Source organism: Gymnoscopelus braueri (genome assembly GCF_963280865.1).
Source record: "Gymnoscopelus braueri genome assembly, chromosome: 5".
NCBI lineage: Eukaryota > Metazoa > Chordata > Actinopteri > Myctophiformes > Myctophidae > Gymnoscopelus > Gymnoscopelus braueri.
Window position 1 is genome coordinate 45,161,801 of NC_137606.1, and position 23,268 is coordinate 45,185,068.

A 23,268-nucleotide genomic window follows, 5' to 3' on the forward strand; every position below is an offset into this window, starting at 1 on the left:
ATATGTGCTTCTGGGGGTTCCCTGGAACAAAATATTTGGAGATGGGGGTTGAAAATTTAAATGGTGAAATGTTCGCTTAAAAAAAATATATATACTGTATATTCAAAGATTTGCACAAATAATAATATAATAGCAGATCTACAAGCTCATAGCGTGACACTCGGTGCCGCTTGTATATCTGCTATTTTTGAATAGCCAAAGAAATCTTAAAGTGACACAGATGCGTTCCCAGTTTGAATGGGTTAAAAGTGTAATCGGGGTGTCACTGGCCATGGCTCAGTCAGGAGGTATAGAGTGGCCATCTTGGAATCGGAAGGTTCCTGGTTCCAGACTATGTGTCGAAGTGTCTTTGAGCAAGACACCGAACCCCTCCCGATGAGCAGGTTGGTGCCTTATATGGTCGGTGTGTGGATGTGTGTGCGGAAGGGTTAATGTAACGTTGTAAAGCACTTTGGACAAAGGTGCTTATGTTGCTGCTAATTTGAGACCTGAAGAGACCTGGTGCATGTTTCATACCACGTCAGTATGCTGCCATACTGCTGTGGATATTCTTAGGAACTGAAGACTGCAGTTAGGCAGTTATCACTGTGGTAAACCACAGTTAGTCACACTTTTATGGTGCAGCTCAGGGGTCTTCAACGTTTTTCAGCCCAAGCAGGGCCCCTTAGCTGAGAGAGAGATGAAGCAGGGAACTCCATCCATATTGTATAGAATTGTGTTGCAGATTAAGCTAAAACCTCTTTACCAAAAATAGCTGATCTACAAGCACACAACGCCTAGCTCTTTTGGCTAATGTTCCCCTCACTCCCCTCAGAATGTAATCACACAAAGATCTGGACGACTCCCTGTAGTAACTCTGAGGACCCCCTAGGGGTCCCGGACCCCCTGTTGAAGACCCATGGTGTAGCTAATTCAACAGAAAGGGACACTAACTAATCGTTAGTTAGGGCTAACGATTAGTTAGATAAATGAAAAAATTACATTGTGGTAGTTTAGATAAATGAAAAAATTACATTGTGGTGGTTTCTCTCACACACACACACACACACACACACACACACACACACACACACACACACACACACACACACACACACACACACACACACACACACACACACACACACACACACACACACACGCACACACACACACACACACACGTCTTAAAAATCAACATGAAAAGATCATGGATCGTGATCCTGACAGAAAATTATTGTGATATCAACAACCAATAGTAGCTTCCATGTCCAAGATGAGAGCACTCATAGGCAGCTGAAGGATGTGCAGTTAGGGGGTGTCCGACCGTCCATCTCTGGAGGTCGCAAAGTGTTTCACGCCCACCACCCCTGTTGCTGCGATTGGCTAGGACACTCACAGATTTCCACTCAATGTTAGACTTCCTATCCCGACCGGGCCTTTTCTGTTGCTGACAAAGGCAACCTCACCCTGGCGCTGGACAAAGAGCGATGCAACAGGACACTGGTTATTGTCTCAGCTCCACTTGTTTTTTTTGCTTCAACGTTTCAAGCCTGCTGGATCTTTTTTAGGAATTTTATACAGGGAAATGGGCGTGTACATTTATAGAGAGTCACTTCCACTATGATTGGCTATACAAATTAGGCAGATGGAATCACCTGAGCTCATACCGATCGGTATGCAACCATTTCAAATGGCAATAATAAACACATTGAATATACTGTATGTCTATACATGTACATGAATATACTGTATGTCTATACATGTACAAGAATCTCAAATGACAAGATACACAAAATGAATGAACACAATAATCTTAATGATCAATATACTACATCAGGGTCAAGTACAGGATTATTATCGTTTATTTAATCACATTTAATTTGCTCTTGCTGCCCCTCAACTCGTGACAGGAAACAGGGAGAGAGACCGGGATTGACACACAGCAAAGGTCGCCGGTCTGGGGAATCGAACCCACGACTCGCTGTCAGGCATTAAAGTTTATGTGGTATCAACTCTAGAATAATCTCCCAGCACGCATAAAGTCCAACATTGACATTTTTAATCCAACCTATAAGAGACCAAACTTTTCTCTCTTGCCTGTAGCTCAGTCTGAGGCTGATCGATCTTTTAATGCAATGTTTTAATACGTTGTTTGATTTTCTACCGTGTTTTGGACTCGTTATGTATTTTATTTTATATGTTGGTTGCTTTTGTAGACTCTAAACTGTGGTCTATATATAGGTTGTTGTTTTTGTTCTCGGTTGGAAAGCACTTTGGGTCAACTTCAGTTGTTTTTAAATGTGCTATATAAATAAAGTTTTGACTTGACTTGACTATCCTGTTTGACTTGGAAATTATGTCACATAAGGAAGTAAAATGCCATTTCAGTTTGTCTTTTAAGCTCAGCATGTTCACTACAAGCTCACTTACAATGTTCATGTTACATGAATGTAAAGATAATATCGTGTTTTGATTGGAATCACAGAGTGAATCCTAAAAGCATGGATATATCGTTTTCGCTGCTTTAGAGGGTGACTGCTGATTTGTAATGTCATGTGAATGAATCCTATCCTTCTCTTGTGAGAAGCAGTGTTTGGGGTAACGCAATACATGAGTAACAATGTAAATGCATTATCATATTACATTGCTGTGTCGGGCAGAAACCTTGTATCTCCATATTTTAACTGTTTGTGTTTTTTCGTCAATTAAAGCCCGACTTTCGCGACGTGTTTTGAGCTTGTCGATCTGCTGCTTTTTTTTATTTGAATACAGAAAAGTGGCAGTTTTGTACAAGGTTTATACCCGACAGAGACGATTACACAGTTACAATGTAAAGCATTACTTGTCAGATACTCAAATTTTAAGCCTCTAATGAATTCATGCACACTAATGACAAAGCATCTCCATCTACCAGGTCTACCATTTGCTATTTAAGCTTTCATTAGATTTTTCATATAGACTGTACTGCACCCTATACACAGATAGAGGGCACTGCAGCTTCTGAGCTGTTTGTGTTTCATCATGACATTGAAGTGTAGGCGGCAAAAAAATATGTTTTAGATACTTCTCTATTCCGTTTAGTCTACTCTACCCCCTTCCATTCCATGTAATTATGCCTAGACCTTTAGTTTTATGGCAGGGAAATAACGCAGAAGTAATATAATACATTTCTGGGCAAAGTATGACAAACTACGTATTTAAAGTAACTTCCCCCAACACGGGTAAGGAGGACATGAAACGCTGACCAGCCTATCGTCTCTGTCAGGTGGAAAGCTCATATGTCCATAGCTGTAACTTTTCAGAATTCAAATTCAAAAATATCAAAAGTAGCTCAAAGCCATTCGAGCTAGTAGATCTGCTACTTTTGATGCTTTTGTGTGACACTGTGGGTATGATCAAGAAGGGAATTCCTTTACGGAAAAACACAAAAAGTTAGAATATGGAGATAGAATATGGAGATAAGAGGTTTCTGCCCGACAGCAACGCTACTGTATCTAAAACAAGTGGTTCTACAACAAAAACTCGATGAAAAACATGTGGTTTTGTTTCTTTTGTCTTCTTTGTTTTGTCACTTTCTCTACAATAATATATCCAATTTCAGTACAATGATGCATCTAGCATGCCGTGATTAAGAGACAATTCAATGAGATCACTGGGTTTCGCAATGTGATTGCTGTGATTTATTGCAGGCCTTAACATGTGAATTTGCCATCAATCCATCCATCAATGATTACGCATTTGTACAAAAGAAATATCACTCAATATATTGTTCATGTGATTTGCGGTGCCAGCCTTACCAGGCTCTCTCTCCTGAATATTATGTTACTAATATTTAAAATGTATAACAATCATGACAAACATTTTGTGACAAAGGTTATCCCCTCAGGGAATACCTGTTAACCCCACTGGAGAACACTAACGGAGCAGCCAGGAACACAGGTTCACCCAGTCCAACCATGCCCACGGTGCCAGTAGGCATTGGGCATGGAGCACTGCGTCGGGCAGCTTGCAGATCAGTGGGGGGGAACTGGACTGTACAGGCCAGTGTGCAATCTGTGCATTGAGCATGCCGCTCAGTGCATGTGTAAACGCACGGTGAGGGCTGCTCACAGCACAAGCACCAGTCACTTCATTAGACTTAAAAGGTAGGGTAAGTGATTTACTTTGGTTGAAATAAGTGTTAAATAGCGATATATTCTGATAGTACTCATTGCTATAGAGTGTTTGTTCAGTAAAAGGAGTCTCCTTGTCTCTCCAGCTCTTTATAAAACAGAAGATGTATTTTCAGTGCTCTCTCCTGATTGGCTTAAATGTTGTCACCTACCTGAAAATGTACTATATTCTGTTTACTAAAAAGCTGGAGAGACCCCTGTGGCCGAACAAACGCTCTGTAGCAATGATTACTATCAGAATATAGTACTTTAACCTTTTTAACCAAAAATTATAATTTACCAAAAAATATTCTCAATACTCAATACAAAAGTAGAGGTAGACAGTAGGCTCTACAGTTTATCTGACAACAGCTTATTTTAACTCGGTGTGAGTGCTTTAATTCAGTGGTTCTCAAACTTTTTCATGTCAAGGACCCCCAAATTGATATATATTTGGCCATGGACCCCCATATGAAAATGTTTTTTTGTCAGAGACCCAGAGAAAAAGATTTGTGTTAATTATTTAACATTTTTCAATACTTTGAAGATGTTTAAAGAAAATCCAAAAATAGCAGATCTATGTAGAAGCTTGTAAGCTTGTATATCTGTCATTTTTTAATAGCCAACGTATAAAATCTGGATAAAGTGGTTATAATGATTGTAATGCTGTATTAACAAATTTACCCCCTGGAATCCCCCCAAGGACCCCTGGGGGTCTCCGGACCCCACTTTGAGAACCACTGTTTTGATTACTTCACAACAATCTGTATGAACATTACACAATGTGCTGTCCAACAATCTTGCTGCGTTTTTTTGACATCATGGCTGCTTAGTGCTCAATGATTGGATCCATGGTCGGCACCCAAAGTGAATTCACCCATTAAGACCTGAAGCCAATTCTACAAATGTCTTCTAAATCCCAACAGTATTCTGAAAAAAACGTATGTTTCTATATCAGTAGTGCTCAAACTTTTTCATGTCAAAAATGATATGTATTTGGCCGCCGACCCCCATCTCAAAATATTTTGTTCCAGGGACCCACCAGAAGCAAAGATTTGAGCTTTAAAAAAACAATATATATATTCAAAGATTTGCACATTTTCACGATTTTTCAAAAATAGTAGATCATACAATAGTAGAATTAGAATAAAAAGTAGAAGAGTAAAATAGTAGAATACAAGCTCATAGCGCGGCACTCGGTGACGCGCTATGAGCTTGTATATCTGCTATTTTTTTATAGCCAAAGTGTAAAATAATGCGTTTTAGCTCAAATTAAAAAGTGACACAGATCTTAGAGGATCACAGGTCTTAATGGGTTAAAGTAGGCTAGATGTGCATCCCATGTCACCGTTCAAACCACTGTTGATATGCTTTCATGTGTGTGTGTGTGTGTGTGTGTGGTTAAGTTAATACAAGTAATTTCCTGTGCCATTTCCTCTAACAGTCCAGAGACCATAGGAGCACAGCGGGGCAGCTCTCTCTCTCTCTGCACAAAGGTGTTACTCACCCTAAAAAAAAACTGATATTCTAGCTAACAAAGCAACACCTTGAAACATTTGTTATTTTCGGCGAGCTACACTGTCGAGTACTATGCACAACTTAGGCTCATCTCTGTGCTGAGCAGTCTGACTCTCACAGGCCAAAAGCAGTTCCCATTTCTCAAATGAGGAAGTCAAGAAAGAGGGCAAGGCGTCAAACAGTTAACTTCATGAGACACAATTTGATTGCTGCTAAGGTCATAACTGTGTCATGTATGCATTTTATTGTCATAATCAACCAGCCTACAATATGCCTATACTGCAGTGCACACGTGCAAAAAACAAGCAAGTTAACTTATCGATGCATTGCACACACACACACACAGCCACAGGGCATTCACATAATATGCACGCCCACACAAACACACAGACAGCTGACAAGGTCCAGCATCTTTGACCAAAAATCTTTACTTCAGCTCTTACTGAGGGTGGAAAGGCAGCACAGAATAACATTGTCAGCTGTGTGCGTGCGTGCGTGCGTGCGTGCGTGCGTGCGTGCGTGCGTGCACGTAGCAGTGCACAAAAAATAGCCTAATGGAGACTGAGCAAAACAGAGGAAAGAGGTAGAATGCTTACAGTTAAGTGGGAGAGACAACATTTTAAACACAAGACATTTAATACCCAAAATCAGTGCCAAGAGAGAGACCTTTAGAGGTCAGTTTTTGGCATTTCATCTGCATAAAGTTAAACCCAACAATCAGGGTTTTGCAGTGAAACATGACACAGTACCATCCTCGAGTATTAACTTACCCGTTTGTAGCTACAGTACCAGGGATCCCTGAGGGGGTTGGGGTTCCCCAGCTAAATGACTGATAGTTAGGAACCAAATGGACCCTTACGGGTCTCTGTAACTCAGAGAGAGCATAAATGGAACCAAATGGACCATTTTGGTTCCATTTGTGCACTCTCAGAGTTAAGCACTTAAACCCCAGCATCCATATTGCTTTCGCTCTTGTGAGCTTGTCGATCGGCTATTTTCAGCTAAAGCCTTCCCCGCAATAACAGAAAAGACACTAGTATAGAGCCCTGAGGGACTCCGGTCGGGTCCACCATATGGGGTTTAAGTGGTTAAATCAACACTAAGGACTTTGAAGTGAACCCCAAACCTGGATTCACACAGAGCAGTGGTTCATGGACAGAGTGGGAGGAGCGCTCCATTATTTTGGTGCTCAAGCATCCGCTCCTTTTCATTTTCTGCTGCCTCACACAAACATTTAACCCATTAAAACCGGGAACGCATCTCTGTCATTTTAGATTTATTTGGCTACTTTGTTTTTGCGCTATGAGCTTGTATATCTGCTATTTTTAAGAAATCGTGAAAATTTGTGCAAATCTTTAAATATACATATTTTTAAAGCAGTGGACTCAAATCTTTAATTTGCTTCTGGGAGGTCCCTGGAACAAAATATTTGACAAATGTTCGCTTTAAAACATTTTTCTTTTCAAATATTCAAAGAAATAGCACATCTACAAGCTTGTGAGCTTGTAGATGTGAGCTTGTACATGTATATCTGCTATTTTTTAATAGCCAAAGTTTAAAATAATGGTCTAAAATTACACATATGCGTTCCCGGATCGAATGGGTTAACTCCCCATGTCCTTTCAAAACACCCATTTAATCCTTCTGTCCCTCTATCCTCTCTCTCTCTCTCTCTTTCTCTCCTTTTCCGTCTCCTCCTCTCCCCCACCCTCTCAGAAGGCAGCCAATAACAGGGGTCTCTGTGTTGCCTCAACAATGGCACATTCTGTTGCCTAGGCAAGCGTGCGTGAGTGCATGTACACGCTTGCACACACACACACACACACACACACACACACACACACACACACACACACACACACACACACACACACACACACACACACACACACACACACACACACACACACACACACACACACACACACACACACACACACACACACACACACACACACTAAAGGGAGGAAATATATCAAACACACAGACACTGTGCCGAGTGTTCACTTAATGATACTGTGCGTGCGCGTGTACACACACACACACGCACACACACACACATGCCCACGCACCCTTTCTATTAGAGCTGTGATGCATACGTGCGCTTGTATGTACATGACTACATGTGTCTCACTTCTGGTTCCGTCCAGGGTCAACTCTTTGCCCACTTTCAAAAGCCTCTTTCATAACCCACACACCAGACCGGCCCCCCTCCCACTGTCTCTCCCTGTCTGTTCTCCCGTCATTACTTGGGCCAGATGTATACGTAGGCGTGTGCCGGTGTCGCTCGCCGAAAATAGCAAACTCACATCACATTGTGAGTTTGTAGATCAGCTATTTCCGGTGGTCAACGCCGGCATGCAACCAAGAATAAATCAGGCATTACTTTATCTATATAAACTATATATCGTTGCGGTCGGGCAGAAACCTCTTATCTCCATATTTAAACTTTTTGTGTTTTTTCGTAAATGAAGGCTCTACTCGATCATACTACAGCCAGCGTCACACAAAAGTATCAAAAGAAGCAGATCTACAAGCATGAAACGCGGCGCGAAGTGTTTCGTGCTTGTAGATCTCTTCATGGTGAATATGAACACTACAGCCACAGCACTGAAACACGGCGGGACACGTAACCACTTGAACCCCATATACTTTGCTCACCGGGGTCCCCCAGGGCTCTGTACTCGGCCTCCTCCTTTTTTTTACCTGTACACAAGATATCTTCACCAAAAGTAGCCGATTTACAAGCTCACAACAACAAGTCGCGAGTGTGAGCTTGTAGTTTATTTTCGCAGAATGTTCGCCTATTGACCAGGCCCAGAATAGGGAGGCTATAGGGTTCCCGTAATTAAAATATTTGCTCCCTCAGCAGTATCGGTGTGTCACTGTGTGTGTGTGCGCGTGCGTGCGCGTGTGCGTGTGTGCGTGTGCGCGTGTGTTTGTATTCTCTCCGTCTCAGCATGTAACACTTTGTCTTCCCACAACGCCAACGGTTTAGCAGATCAACTCATATCAACAACACATGACCAACAGTAACACAAACACAACTTGGTAAACAGGTCGACAAAGGCTGTGTGTGTGTGTGTGTGTGTGTGTGTGTGTGTGTGTGTGTGTGTGTGTGTGTGTGTGTGTGTGTGTGTGTGTGTGTGTGTGTGTGTGTGTGTGTGTGTGTGTGTGTGTGAGAGAGAGAGCTCTGGGAACAGAGGACAGTACGTGCTGTAGCTTCAGGCAGGGTAATTAACCCATTCAATCCGGGAACGCATCTACAAATGTCTTCTAAATCCTAACAGTTTTCTGAAAACCATATGTTGCTATAATATCAGTGGTTCTCAAACGGACCCCCATCTGAAAACACTTTGTTGAGTTACAAATGTTCGCTTTAAAAATATACATATTCAAAGATTTGCACACATTTTCAAAATAGCAGATCTACCAGCACCGAGTGCCGCGCTATGAGCTTGTATATCTGCTATTTTTGAAAAGCCCAAAGTTTAAAATAATGGTTATAGCAACAAAAAAATCTAAAATGACACAGTATGCGTTCCCGGATAGAATGGGTTAATCCAGTGTGTGAGGGTAGCATTGTCAGCCCACGGTCCCCACTGCACCCTCATATGACATCACCTGCTTTTCTCTGACTAGAAGAGCTCACAGTGATGATCACACAACCACAGGTTTACAACGTGGGGGGCGGCGGGGGGGGGGGGGGGGGGGGGCAGGGGGGCAGGGGAGGGCAATTGGAAAGGAGAGGAAAAACGGAAGGAAAATTTATTCATTACAAATATATCGGTTGTTGTCGGGCAGAAACCTCTTATCTCCATATTTTTACTTGTTGTGTTTTTTCGTAAATCAACGCCCTACTTGATCACACTACAGCGCCACACAAAAGCATCAAAAGTAGCAGATCTACAAGCTTGAAACGCGGTGCGTTTTGAGCTCGTAGATCTGCTACTTTTGATGCTTTTTGAGTTTGAATCCTGAAAAGTAACAGTTTTGGATGTATGAGGTTTCCAACCGACAGAGACGATGTCATCGCTGTCAGGCAGAATGAAGCCTTGTACGTACAGTGCAGTACAGTATGTCCAAATCTGTTACTTTTCAGGAAATGGGGGGAAAAAAAACTGTATTCCAATGAATCCAATGTAGTTATTATTTAGTCGCCTTGTTAACTCTTGTTAATACTTTTCATTGGTTCAATATTTAGAGGCACACTCAGCTAAAATAGCTGATCTACGAGCTTGTAGATCATCTATATTCACAACTTGTGCACAACACTTGTATGACAAAGTAGGCCGTTATTAATTTACAATACAAAATACATAAGCTGTGATAACACTTGTTATGCATCCCATGTCTATGATGCAATATAAACATACTTATAATACATTATAATGCATTATAATCTGCATTAGTTATAAAATTCACAAATACTCATAATGCTTTATAACAATAATCACAGTATACAGTAATTGTCTCTATAATCTTGCATAGATTTAATATTTTTTCTTAAAGCAACAAATGACCACTTATAGTGACTTATAATGACAGTATATGACAGAGTAATGGATTTTATAATGGTCTTCATAATGCATTATAAGAGTGATGACAACGCATTATAAAATGGTTTATAATGTGTTATGTCTTAAGAGTGCTTGTTATAACTGTAAATATACAGTGTTATAAGCGCTACAATGCATCTATACTTGACCTTATGTCATTAAATATGCTTTATAATGTGTCATGATTATTGTAATAAAGCATTATGAGTATTTATGAATGCTTATAACATAATTATGCAGTGTTATAAGCAGATTAGAATGCATTATAACTTATGTCTAATGCATTATAGACATGATGGGATGCATAGCAAGTGTTGCCATTGTTTCATAAAACTTCAGACATCCGAAATGTTGCGCAAAGCGAACACAACCTGCAGTATGAGGGAGTTCTGTATAATGTAATAAGATCACAGGTATACACAGGAAAATACTGAGTACTGGATTCAACTCTGAAAGTGTACAAATGGAACCAAATCTACCATGAAAAAGGCCATGGCAGCCCCTCCTCTCTGAAAGCTACAGCCATAGAAGTCATCCCCACTGACAGCAGAGGAGGCGACAGACTCAAAAGATTGCTCCAAAGAGAAACCTTTTGGATCGTCACTTTAAAAGCCACACAGTCTCCAGGCTTAAATGACGAGGTTGATTATTTGCCGTTTCTCTGATGTTTGTTTTGATTACTGTGATCATGTTTGGGTTTACAGTGTAAATATTTACTACACTGTGATTATATTTACTCTGTTTTCCCAGTATGTTATTTTATTAAAAAAAATTGGTGTCTGTCACTCTGGGTGTTGCTTTTTGATTTTATTTTCATTTATTGGGGCAATTGTGCTCATTTGAACTGTCGTTTAAATGTGATAATGACGTAATAACGTACTAACATGATTGATTGAAACATCATCCACGGCTGCATTTAAGTGACTGATTAGCCAGAATGCCAGATAGACCCTGATGAAGACCTTCTAGGTCGAAACGCGTTGGTCATACTTATTTGCCTTGCTCTAAATAAATTCATAATTTTTTTCACGTGAGACGGAGTGCCTTGGAATTCTTTTCTTTGTAAGTCTGCATTTCACACCTTTTTGGCAAGCAGTACTTCTTTGGAAATCCTTTTTGCTTATATGACCCTACCTGTGTCACCAAAGAGCACCTATCTCAGAGCCACTGAATGATCCCTGCAGCGCTTCCTTCTCTTTCTTTTTGGAACCAAATCTATTTGGTTTCAATACACTCTGAGTTACAGACCCATAAGGGTCCATTTGGTTCCTAACTATCAATCATTTAGCTGGGGGCCCCTTTCGTGTCCAATTGTACACTCAGTCTCATGGTCAAATTAACGCTCAGGATTGTGCAGTGTCCCAAACTTTCTGCACCGGCTCAGGGTGACTACAATGTAGTAGCAGAGACCTTTCAAAGACCTTTATGGTTCCATAATACACTATTTTATAGACTTGCTTTTACTACCTGTGCCTGAGTAATTAGTCTGTTACTGTGTTCTCTTTTTATGCTCAGCCTCTCATATCATGTTTCTCACACACTCACATTACTTTCATGCCTTTTTATTGTTTCTCTCACAATGTTTTTGTATTTAATGCTATGTGTGAAGTGCCTTCTGTTTTAACACATTGAGTGCCAGGGTTTTTTTAAAACAGGGTACAGTCAGTGCCTGGATTTTTAACAAATTTTGAACCTTTTTCAAGAAGTCACAAAATATTTTCAGTGATCACCGTCCTCACGGTGATCCCCTCATTACACACATAGAGGTCTCGTACAATCGGGGGGAAAAAATTAAAAACATTCGGTAATCCGTTCCATAGTTGCAGCCAGTTGAAAATAGTCAAAAATAGTCAAAAATACATAGTCAAAAAAAAAAGTACACAGGAGCCGAGATACAGGCTTTTGAAGTCATAAGTTAACCAGGAAGTGGATTAAAGTCTAAATCTTCGAAAAATGATATCTCCTGGTGCTGTGAAGAAAAAAAACTAAAAATAATAAAAATTATATATATATATTATAACCGTTTTTGGCACACCTCGTTTGGATTATGAAAAACGGTCGGACCGTTTTTGGCACTCAAAGAGGTGCTACAGTAGGTGATAATGATGAATTATCACTTATCACTTAATGATGAATGATTGTGCTAGCAGTGTAACTTGTGTTGTGGCCTGTTCCTGCAATCTTCTAGACGGTAGTAATATGTTACAGCTTTGCATAGCACTATAAATAAAGCCATGGTATGATGTGAACCTTATTTATTCCTTTTCCACCTACTTTTTCTAATGGGTGTTAATTCTGTTTTTACTGTTAACCACTGTGTCTGTAAGGCAGATTCACTTTCAGAGGGTGATACTGACTCATCTGTTTTAGCTCTGTGGTAGTAGCCTGCTGCAACCCTCCTGATTTCGTGTATAAAGGGGCGTGTGTATAGAGCCGGCGAGAGACGGCGCCTGATCCCATTGGTTCACCGATCTGTCCGTCAACCCCCGCCCCGTTAACACAACATTACGAGCGACGCCCACTGCACTCTGGTTGGTTGGGAAATGAAACACTTCCTCATACCCAGTACAGGCTATAGTTGGGCCAGGCTTTTATTTTTTAGCAAAACTAAGCAATAAAAGCCTGGAGATCGAGGCTACTGTGGTAGAGACTTATAGCACATCTCATACTATCAAGCATAGACCCATGTGCTTCAAAATAAAAACAGAAAATGCAAAAGGTCAACGATGGTGACACAAGATAACAAGTGTATAAATAAGAAGGTGGCCAGTAACCCCCAGCTGCTCCCCGGGCGCCGTATTAATGCTTCATGCCCATTGCTCTTAACCCATTAAGACCTGAAAAAACGTATGTTTCTGTATCAGTGGTGCTCAAACTTTTTCATGTCAAGGACCCCCAAAATGATATGTATTTGGCCGCGGACCCCCCATCTCAAAATATTTTGTTCCAGGGACCTCCAGAAGCAAAGATTTGAGTTAAAGAATGTCACTTCAAAGAATATATATTCAAAGATTTGCACACATTTTCACGATTTTTCAAAAAAATTGCAGATCTACAAGCTCGTAGCGAGGCACTCTGTGCCGCGCTATGAGCTTGTATATCTGCAATTTTTTTATATCCAAAGTGTAAAATAATGTTTTTTAGCTCAAATCAAAAAATGACACGGGAAACAAGGAAAGCAACTTACGTTTTTTTTTCTTAGGATTTAGAACAGTGGTTTAGAACACCTGTAGTTCTAAAAAATAGCAGATATACAAGCTGCGAGCTTGTACATCTGCTGTTTTTGAAATATCAAAAATAGCAGATGTCTTTGGAAAACATTTTATAATTTAGATTTTTTTTTTTTACACAAATCTGTTTTTTTTTTGGGCACAAAACATTTTCTGATGGGGGGTCCACGGCCAAATATATCATATCAATTTGGGGATCCTTGGCATGGAAAAGTCTGAGAACTACTGATTTAGAAGGCAACTGTAAAATCGGCTACATGGCCACTGCTCCTAATACTGTAGAAGTTAGGATGGGTTCATTGCAGAGGACGTCTTTCACATACTGTATGTACAGTATGTGCAAATGTACAGCCACAAATTCCCCTAAAACAACTAAAGGGAAATACATTCCTATTATTGCTGTGATGATCTTTGAAACTTTTGTTTAATCCATTAAGACGGGGAAAGTATCGGTGTCATTTGAAGATGTCTTTGGCTATTCAAAAATAGCAGATCTACAAGCTCATAGTGCGGCACCGAGTGTCGCGCTATGAGCTTGTAGGTCTGCTATTTAAAAAAAATCGTGAAGAACATTTTTAACTCAAATTTTTGCTTCTTTCTTTCTTTCTTCTTCCTTTATTTATTCAGGGAAGCCCACTGGGAGCAAGCTCTCTTTTTCAGGGACGCCCTGATAACAGCATATAAAACATATAAAATACATGCATAATGAAAAACCACAAACATTTGAATCATATTACAATCATCACAGATGCAAATAAACAGTGTTACATGAAACGGTGGAAAGGTGCAGTTACTATGAAATGTGTCCTCGAGAAGTACCCTAAATGTTTTAGCTTTAAATGCTTCTGGGGGGTCCCTGGAACAAAATATTTTTAAATGGGGCTCCGTGGCCAAATACATATAATTCTGGGGGTCCTTGACATGAAAAGGTTGGAGCACCACTGATATAGCAACATACTGTTAGGATTTCGATAACATTTTTAGATATGTATTTAGACCCGGACCCCCATCTCAAAATATTTTGTTCCAGGGACCCGCCAGAAGCAAAGATTTGGGTTACAAATGTTTGCTTTGAAAAAACATATATTCAAAGATTTGCACACATTTTCTAGATAAAAAAAAAAGCAGACCTACGAGCTCATAGCGCTGCACCGAGCTTGTATATCTGCTATTTTTGAATAGCCAAAGAAAATGACACAGATGCGTTCCCGGAAGAGCAAATAAAATTAATCGGTTTCTGCATTCCAAGGCCACTAAAACCTGACTCACTATCATCACCATTGCATCACAATGTCACAGGCATACACTCAGATGCTGAGAATGTGCATGCAGCAGCACACACTAACTCTAAACTTAAGTGGTCTACTTGCGTGGGCTCACATTCTTTCTGACTAACCCTAATGCCTGAATTCCTAACCATAATCCTTAATCCGATGCTTTAACCTAATTCCAATCCTACATCAACATGACAACTTTCTGAGGTATAAGGACCAACATGTGCTTGCTTTAGGAGATTCTGACCCCCTTTCTATTACTCTGTTGCTGTTACAAGATAGAAGTAAACACACACACACACACACACACATACGGACGGACATGACTCACACAACCACCACCAGTTTTTATGCGCTCAACCCACTTTGACCCCCTTTTCAATTTAAATTGAAGTGACTCAGTCCTGCCAGTAATGGACCACCTGTGTGTGTGTGTGTGTGTGTGTGTGTGTGTGTGTGTGTGTGTGTGTGTGTGTGTGTGTGTGTGTGTGTGTGTGTGTGTGTGTGTGTGTGTGTGTGTGTGTGTGTGTGTGTGTGTGTGTGTGTGTGTGTGTGTGTGTGTGTTCCTGTGTGTGGTTGACTAACATTATTTTAGCTATTGATGTAATTGGCACCCCAAGCACAGGTTGTACCATTAACAGAGTGTGTGTGTGTGTGTGTGTGTGTGTGTGTGTGTGTGTGTGTGTGTGTGTGTGTGTGTGTGTGTGTGTGTGTGTGTGTGTGTGTGTGTGTGTGTGTGTGTGCACTACATCCTCTTTTGGGGCTGGTGCACAGTTTCACATGCAGAGCCTTTCTGTGGCCATAGTATCACAGCTAAACACCACATCCAGGGAAGACCCTACACCTAGAGCAAATATAGTAAAACAAATGACTTCATGACATGTTTAGTACTACATATGGCAAACAAAATGTAATGTTAGTGAGTTTACAGCTCTCAAGATATAACAACAAAAAAACTCCTCTCTTCGGCCTGCACTCAACTCAACGTTATTGTCACATGACAGGTTTACAGGTGTTAACAAAGTGGGGGAAATTCTTTGTCGTACAATCCATCATCGCAGTTTAACCCTTTAAGAACGGGAACGCATCTGTGTGTCATTCAGATTTATTTGGCTATTCAAAAATAGAAAAAAAAAAAAATGAAGATTTGTGCAAATCTTTGAATATACTTATTTTTAAAGCGAACATTTTTAACTCTTGTTACAACTCCTGGGGGTCCCTGGAACAAAATATTTTGAGATGGGGGTCCACGGCCAAATACATACCATTTTATAGAATCACTGATATTGTAGCAAAATAAGTTTTTTCAAAAAACTGTTAAGGTTTAGAAGACATTTGTAGAATTCCCAGAAGCAAAGATTTGAGTTACAAATGTTCGCTTTAAAATACATATTCAAATTTTCCACGATTCCCCCCCCCCAAAAAAAGCACGGCACCGAGTGCCGTGCTATGAGCTTGTATATGTGCTATTTTTGAATAGCCCAAAGAAATCTAAGAATGACAGAGATGCGTTCCCGGTTTGAATGGGTTAAATAAAAGGTGGAAAGAGACAGAGAAAGATATCACTATGAGCAGTGTGAAATACTGTGTACATATCGTCTCTGTCGGGTGGAAACCTCATATGTCCAAAACTGTTGCTTTTCAGGATTAAAATTCAAAGACGCGTCGCTTCGCACCGCATTCCAAGCTTGTCGATCTGCTACTTTTGAGTGACGCTGTAGTATGATCAAGGAGGGCATTCAATTACGAAGAAAACACAAAAAGTGACAACAACGATATATGCTGCAAGATATATACAGGTGGGTGGCTAAAATAGCAGTGGGATGAGGCAGTTAAATAGATGTAATAAGATAAATGTACATAAGATGGATGGTTAAAGGAAAACACCAATAACACTAGAAGTCCAGAGCGCTACACATACTCCACACCTAGAAAATCCAGTGTCAAGTGGTCTTCAGATATGGGCATGTTAAAGGAGAATTTTGGACTAAAGTTTTCTTACCTTTTCTATGACGTTATGATATCTTAGGATGAATGGTACAGTAGAAAAATTTCATAACTCCACCCCTGAGCCGCCACAGCTTAAAAGGTGCGCGGATAGGCCTTAGGTTAGATCACATATTTTAATAGCTTTTTTTTCTTTCTTTTTTTTTGGAGATCTGACGTTCATAGTGACAGAACACTATGCAACCAAAAAAAAACAAAAAAAACAGAAGTCTCGCTAGACGAGATTGAAATCTCGAGATTTCAATCTTGTCTAGCGAGACTTCAGTTTTTTTTTTTTATGTAGCATCTGGGATTCGAACCCAGGTCTCCCGCACAGGAAGTGATGCTGAAGCCAAACATCTTATCCACAAGCGGCGGGGGGAGATATTAGGCCTTTGGTCTTCAGGCATTGGCTCTGAGCCACTCCGCTAAACTAACATTATGTATACTGTACATGTATACATAATATAATATAATAATAGATGTTCAGGCCATTCACATCTTGATTTTAAGGGCGCTTCGTGGCCTGAAACATCCAGTAGCACTGATTGGCCAATCACATACTGACGTTGCGAGCATGACCCCAGGGTCACAAGGGTGACGTCTGGATTTGGACAGAAATATCACTGTTGTGACATTTTTTGCACGTTTGTGATGTCCCAGTCCCACCATCCGCCCACTGGCTAAATTTAATATAAAGATGAGGAAGTTACAAATCAGCAGACACAGCAACCTCCTTCCTTCCTTGCCCTTTGACTTTGTTCTTCACACCAGTCAGAACCCTGAGACATGATTTATAAGCTGACAGATATACAAGAGACTGTGGCTAATGATTCTATCATGAGTTTACTTTTCATCACACGGCTCCAGTGATTTATTGTGTGTTGTGTTGTTAATCATGACCGCACGTTCTGACTGCCTGACGAATATGTGCCCTCAGGACAGGCCAGTTCCTCTTCCCCAGCTCATTACAGATTGACTCAGCCATGAACACTGGCCTGAGAGCATGAGAAAGAGTGAGAAAGAAACAACAGTAAAGAGGCTAAGACTACGTTCAGACTGGCAGCCCAAATCGGATTTTTGGCCTATCTGCCTACTTTTGTCCGATTGGAATCAGATTAGTTTGATCAAATCTTAAAGGACGACTTCACCCATTTTCAACCCATCTTCATATAATTGGTTCTCACTAGTGCTTATTATAATATATGGTACCATTTGTGTCTATTATTCACCCTGTGTCTCAGAGGAGGGCTGTGGACAGTTCAGAAACCTGTCTACCAGTGACATCAACGCTGGGGAATCCAAGCTAATAGAAACTGAGGGCTTTCTATTCATGGGAAGTTAGCATGCTATAATAGAAGCCATTGTTCTCACGTTAATAAAAATCAAAATAAGAAATGTGAAATATTGTTTGAAAAAAAAATCCCTGCCTCACATGATGTCACTGGTAGACGGATTTCTTAAGTGTCCATAGCCCTCCTATGACACACAAGCAGAGTAGATTTTTTTTTTTACCATTTTATCATGAGCAATAGTGAGGACCAATTATATGAAGATAGGTTGAAAATTGGTGAAGTCGTCCTTTAACAGCAAAAAACAAAACAAATGGAAACAGATTTGAATCACATTCCTTAGCCTTAGCCAGAGTGCATAAAACCAATCCGAATCAGTGTTGCCAGATTTTGTGAGAGAAATGACCAGGTCTAGGAAAACAAGCCCAAAAGAAGCGACTACTGCAGGCCACATGAGCACTTTAAACCTACAGTATATACTGCATACATCGGCCATTTGAAAATAGACGATCTACAAGCTCACAGAATTTTCATAAAATCTTAAAATAAAATGTGTAATATTTGGAAGATTTTTTAAACATTCTTCTAACAACACAAATCTGGTTCAGATAGGGGTTAGGGACAAATACATATTAATTTGGGGGTCCTTAACATGAAAATATTTGAGAAACACTGGTTTAAAATAATATTTACAAGCAACTTTACATAAAAAGAAGGCGAAGACCAAAGTCGCTTATAATAAATGGACATTGGCAACACTGATCCGACTCCAATCTGGGTAGGAAATGTGATTTGTGCTGGATGTGGGCAGACAGTCTGAGAACAACTAACACTAACAGCCCAGTGTTGCACCGTACCAGTTTAACCCATTCAATCCAGAAACGCATCTGTATCATTTACTCATTTTAGATTTGACCTATAATCATTATTTTATACTTTGGCTATTCAAAAATAGCAGATATACATGCTCGTAGTGCGGCACCGAGTGCCGCACTACGAGCTTGTAGATCTGCTATTTTTTTTTAAATCTTGAACATTTGTGCAAATCTTTGAATATATATTTTTTTAAAGCGAACATTCGTAACTCAAATCTATGCTTCTGGAGGTCCCTGGAACAAAATATTTGACAGATGTTTGCTTTACAAAATATACATTCAAAGATTTGCAAAAATCTTTCACAATTTTTCGTAAATAGCAGATCTACAAGCTCGTAGTGCGGCACTCGGTGCCGCGCTATGAGCTTGTAGATCTGCTATTTGACAGTGAGAGAGAGACAATGACATGATGACACGACTCGCCCTGGGTCAGGGTAGGCCTCGTCGAACACAGTGCTGCACGATTAATCGAAAAAAGATCGTGATCTCGATTCAGACACCTATGCGATCTCGATTTTAAATTAGCTAATAGAGTGAGAGAGTGAGAGTGAGATAGAGAGAGACATGACTTTTGACACGATCTAAATGTCTCTACAGAAGAGCAGGGAGACTAAATACAACCACCCCCCCCCCCAACCACACACAGACCATGATGTTTAAAGACTGGGGCAAGGACAAGGCCTTCAGTTGGAGCGTGGTGCATGCTTCAGTCAAAACAAGGGGACAGTCAATGTGGTGCAGATGGAGCACTAAGAGGATGAGAATAAACCAGTGGTTCTCAAAGTGGGGTCCAGGGACCCCCAGGGGTCATCTAAGGGAGTTCCAGGGGGTCCCAAGTAAAATGTGTTTATATATATATATATATCATCAAAATCTCTTTAACCATTTGTATTTGAAAGATAGCGATCTACAAGAGCACAACGTGTCACGTTGTGAGCTTGCAGATCTGCTATTTTCAAAAGGAATTGCACGTCGTCGTACAACGGTGTCGTGGGCCAACATGGATATGACACATTGTGAGCTTTTAACACCATTGCCAAAGGTATTCCAGCTTCATATCTCAGTATATGCCTCTAAAAAAAAACTGGTCCATGTATTCATCTCCAACAGGTTAAGATTACTGTAATGCCCTGTAATTCCCCCCAAAAGCCAAAATACAGTTGGAACTGACTGCAGCAGCTCATTCATAATGCTGCCCTGCAGCCAGAGATTTCACTGGGACAAGAGGAGAAGCTGCTGCTGAACACATTACTCTTAAACTTACATCACTTACTTGGCTCCCCGTTCAATACAGAATCGATTTCAAAGTACTACTTGTTGTTTACAAAGTCCTTAATGGATTAACTTCTATCCATCTGTGACCTGCTCACTCACAGCCTATGAAGTAGACCATTGGTTCTCAAAGTGGGGTCCTTGGGGGGGGGGGGGGTTCCAGGGGGTCCCCAGCTAAAGTAGTTATGGCTTCACCGTCATTTAAACCGTGCTTTAAATGACGGTGTTTTGGAAAAAAATTGAAAATGTTTGGAAATTTTTGAAGATGCATTTAGTCACTATATATGGTCCTCCTTGCTGGAACAACCCTTCCATCCTGACCTCAGAAGATCTAGAACAACTGTATCACCTTTTAAAAGCAGACCGGCGTGACTCGTGGCTCACTTATCTCATATGTTTTAAATGAATATTCATGAATGTGCTCTGCTCCGATATCAAAGAAACAAAAATATGTTCCTTGTGAGCAGGAGGACCCAGGTTGGAATCTGACACACATCTCTCCTCTCTTTCTGCCTGTGGTTTCCTGTTTCTCTACACTGACCTATCTACATCTGAAATAAAAAGTGTGTGTGTGTGTGTGTGTGTGTGTGTGTGTGTGTGTGTGTGTGTGTGTGTGTGTGTGTGTGTGTGTGTGTGTGTGTGTGTGTGTGTGTGTGTGTGTGTGTGTGTGTGTGTGTGTGTGTGTGTGTGTGTGTGTCTCTTTACTGTATCCTGTGTGAGATACAGCAATTTGGGGTTTACTGTAGGCTACTTATGATATAGGCTACATATGATTCTCTTTTAATATTAAGCACAAAGAATTTAGTTTGCATGACAACTCTGTGCTGCATTCTACATCATTTTAATCAAGAACATGACACTAGCGCGCGCACACACACACACACACACACACACACACACACACACACACACACACACACACACACACACACACACACACACACACACACACACACACACACACACACACACACACACACACACACACACACACACACACACACACACACACACACACACACACAACTTTTACTGTTATGCCCGACAGCAACTATATTATATATTGTATTTAATGATATTATACAATGCCGGTCTAAAGTAGACAATCACCTGTCAACCCTGCACCAAATGGACCCTTACAGGTCCATTTGGTTTCCATTGGGTTGATTTAATTGAACAGCATATTTTCAGATCAGTGAATCCAGACTTCAGTTCAGCAACCTTGCACTCATTAACTCTTGGTGTACAAACACATGGACCAAATATCAGCCAATTCACTTTCAGACCAGTGGCTCTCAAAGTGGGGTCCAGCAAGGGACTCGGTTCCTTGAGGTGGTTCCAATGGACCCTTTACAGGTCTGTTAACTCTGAGAGTGCACAAACACTTACACTCTCAGGGTTATGGGGGTCCTTGAAATTAAAAAGTCTGAGGTTCTCAAAGTGGGGTCCGGGGATCCCCAGGGGTCCTTGAGTGAGGGGGTTCCGGTGGGTCCCCAGCTAAATTTGTTGAACCACTTGAACCCTATAGGCTATACATTGACCATTTGAAATATAGTCGATCTACAAGCGACATGTTGTGAGCTTGTAGATATGGGTCCCCCTGCCACAACAACTTGGCAGATGGGGGCCCCGCAGCCTATCAATTTGGGGGTCCTCCTTAAATGTCATGAAAAAGTTTGAGAACCACTAAAGCCTCAGTCAGTCATATACTTAAATGCGTGCCTGCATTGCCTGGTGTATATATTATCTGCTATTAACTGCATGCAACACCAGCATGTAACAAAGTATAAATCAGTTTTAAGATGAAAAGGAAGTGGTCAAATCATATCAGACTGACTGAGCCCCTCTCTTGTCCTCCTGTGGGGATAAACAACCCCGTCAGCATAGGCTACTTTTACTTCTACATTATTATATTATAAAACATAGGCCTACATTAACCACTTCAGCCCTATTTTATACCAAGTCTATTTGAAAATAGACAATCTAATTCTACAAAGTAACTAGTAGCAAAAGTTTTCAAATAATTGTAGTGGAGTAAAAAGTACAATATTTGCCTCTGAGATGTAGTGGAGTAGAAGTAAACGTACTGAAAACTGGAAATACTCCAGTAAAGTAAAAATACCTCAAAATTGTACTTAAGTACAGTACTTTCCAGCACTGCCCCTAACGGGAGCTGAGAAAAACAAACAGCCTGTTATGTCTGCTGCTGCCAAACTCTACCAAGGATCTGTCAAAGTGAGGACACACACAGATTGCGTGTTTTTTTTTAACAAAAAGCAGAACTTGAACTTTATCCAAACGAAACGCTTCCCGACCATAGTCATCATCACAATCATAATCATCATCATAATCCACATCATAATAATCATCATCATCTTGTTGTTGTAGAGAGAAAAACAATAAGCAACAATCGCGATGTTTGTGTCGGTTTTCAACGCAACAGGTCAGATAAATAAATACAGGGCAGATCTAGCGCACCGACAGTAAACTATAACCCGTTATTAAAGTTACTTCTGGCGACAGTGTTGCCGTTTGAATGTTGCCACTGAGTGTCATCAAACGGCAACACTGTCGCCAGGAGTAACTTTAAATAAAGCCCGAACAACTACAGAGAAATAACTGTTTCTCTGTAGTTGTTCGGGCTTTATTTAAATCGCATTTATTATCAAAAAGAAGGGGGGGAAAGACTGATAAAAAAGTGTACATTCCTGTGAATTAAAAAGCCCTCTTACCTTGTCAGCTGTTAGTTGTAAAGTGTTGATAGTTGTATGTGTAATCACTGGTAAAGTAACGGCTCTAGAGTAACGTTCATGTTCTGATGCAGACAGAGATCAGCAGCTTCAGCTTCGTGGTTGGAGGAAGACACACCAAACCCCTGAAAAACTTCCGTACGGTGGTATCACGTGACCGACACACGCGCGCGCGCACACACACACACACACACACACACACACACACACGCGCACGCACGCACACACACACACACACACACACACACACACACGCACGCACGCACGCACGCACGCTCACACACACACACACACACACACACACACACACACACACACACACACACACACACACACACACACACACACACACACACACACACACACAGAGAGAGAGAGA

The 23,268-nt window shown here is 40.7% G+C and overlaps 1 protein-coding gene across 3 annotated transcripts in view; it reads right to left on the bottom strand.

The window, feature by feature from the left end:
- arap1 (ArfGAP with RhoGAP domain, ankyrin repeat and PH domain 1) overlaps positions 1-23,003 on the bottom strand; it is a 113,920-nt gene extending 90,917 nt beyond the window's left edge. For all 3 annotated transcript variants that reach the window (XM_080429607.1, XM_080429608.1, XM_080429606.1), the window contains exon 1: positions 22,872-23,003. The gene's annotated coding sequence lies outside the window, so the exon portion shown is untranslated. The remainder of the gene's footprint in view (positions 1-22,871) is intronic.
- Between the last annotated feature and the right edge of the window lie 265 nt (positions 23,004-23,268).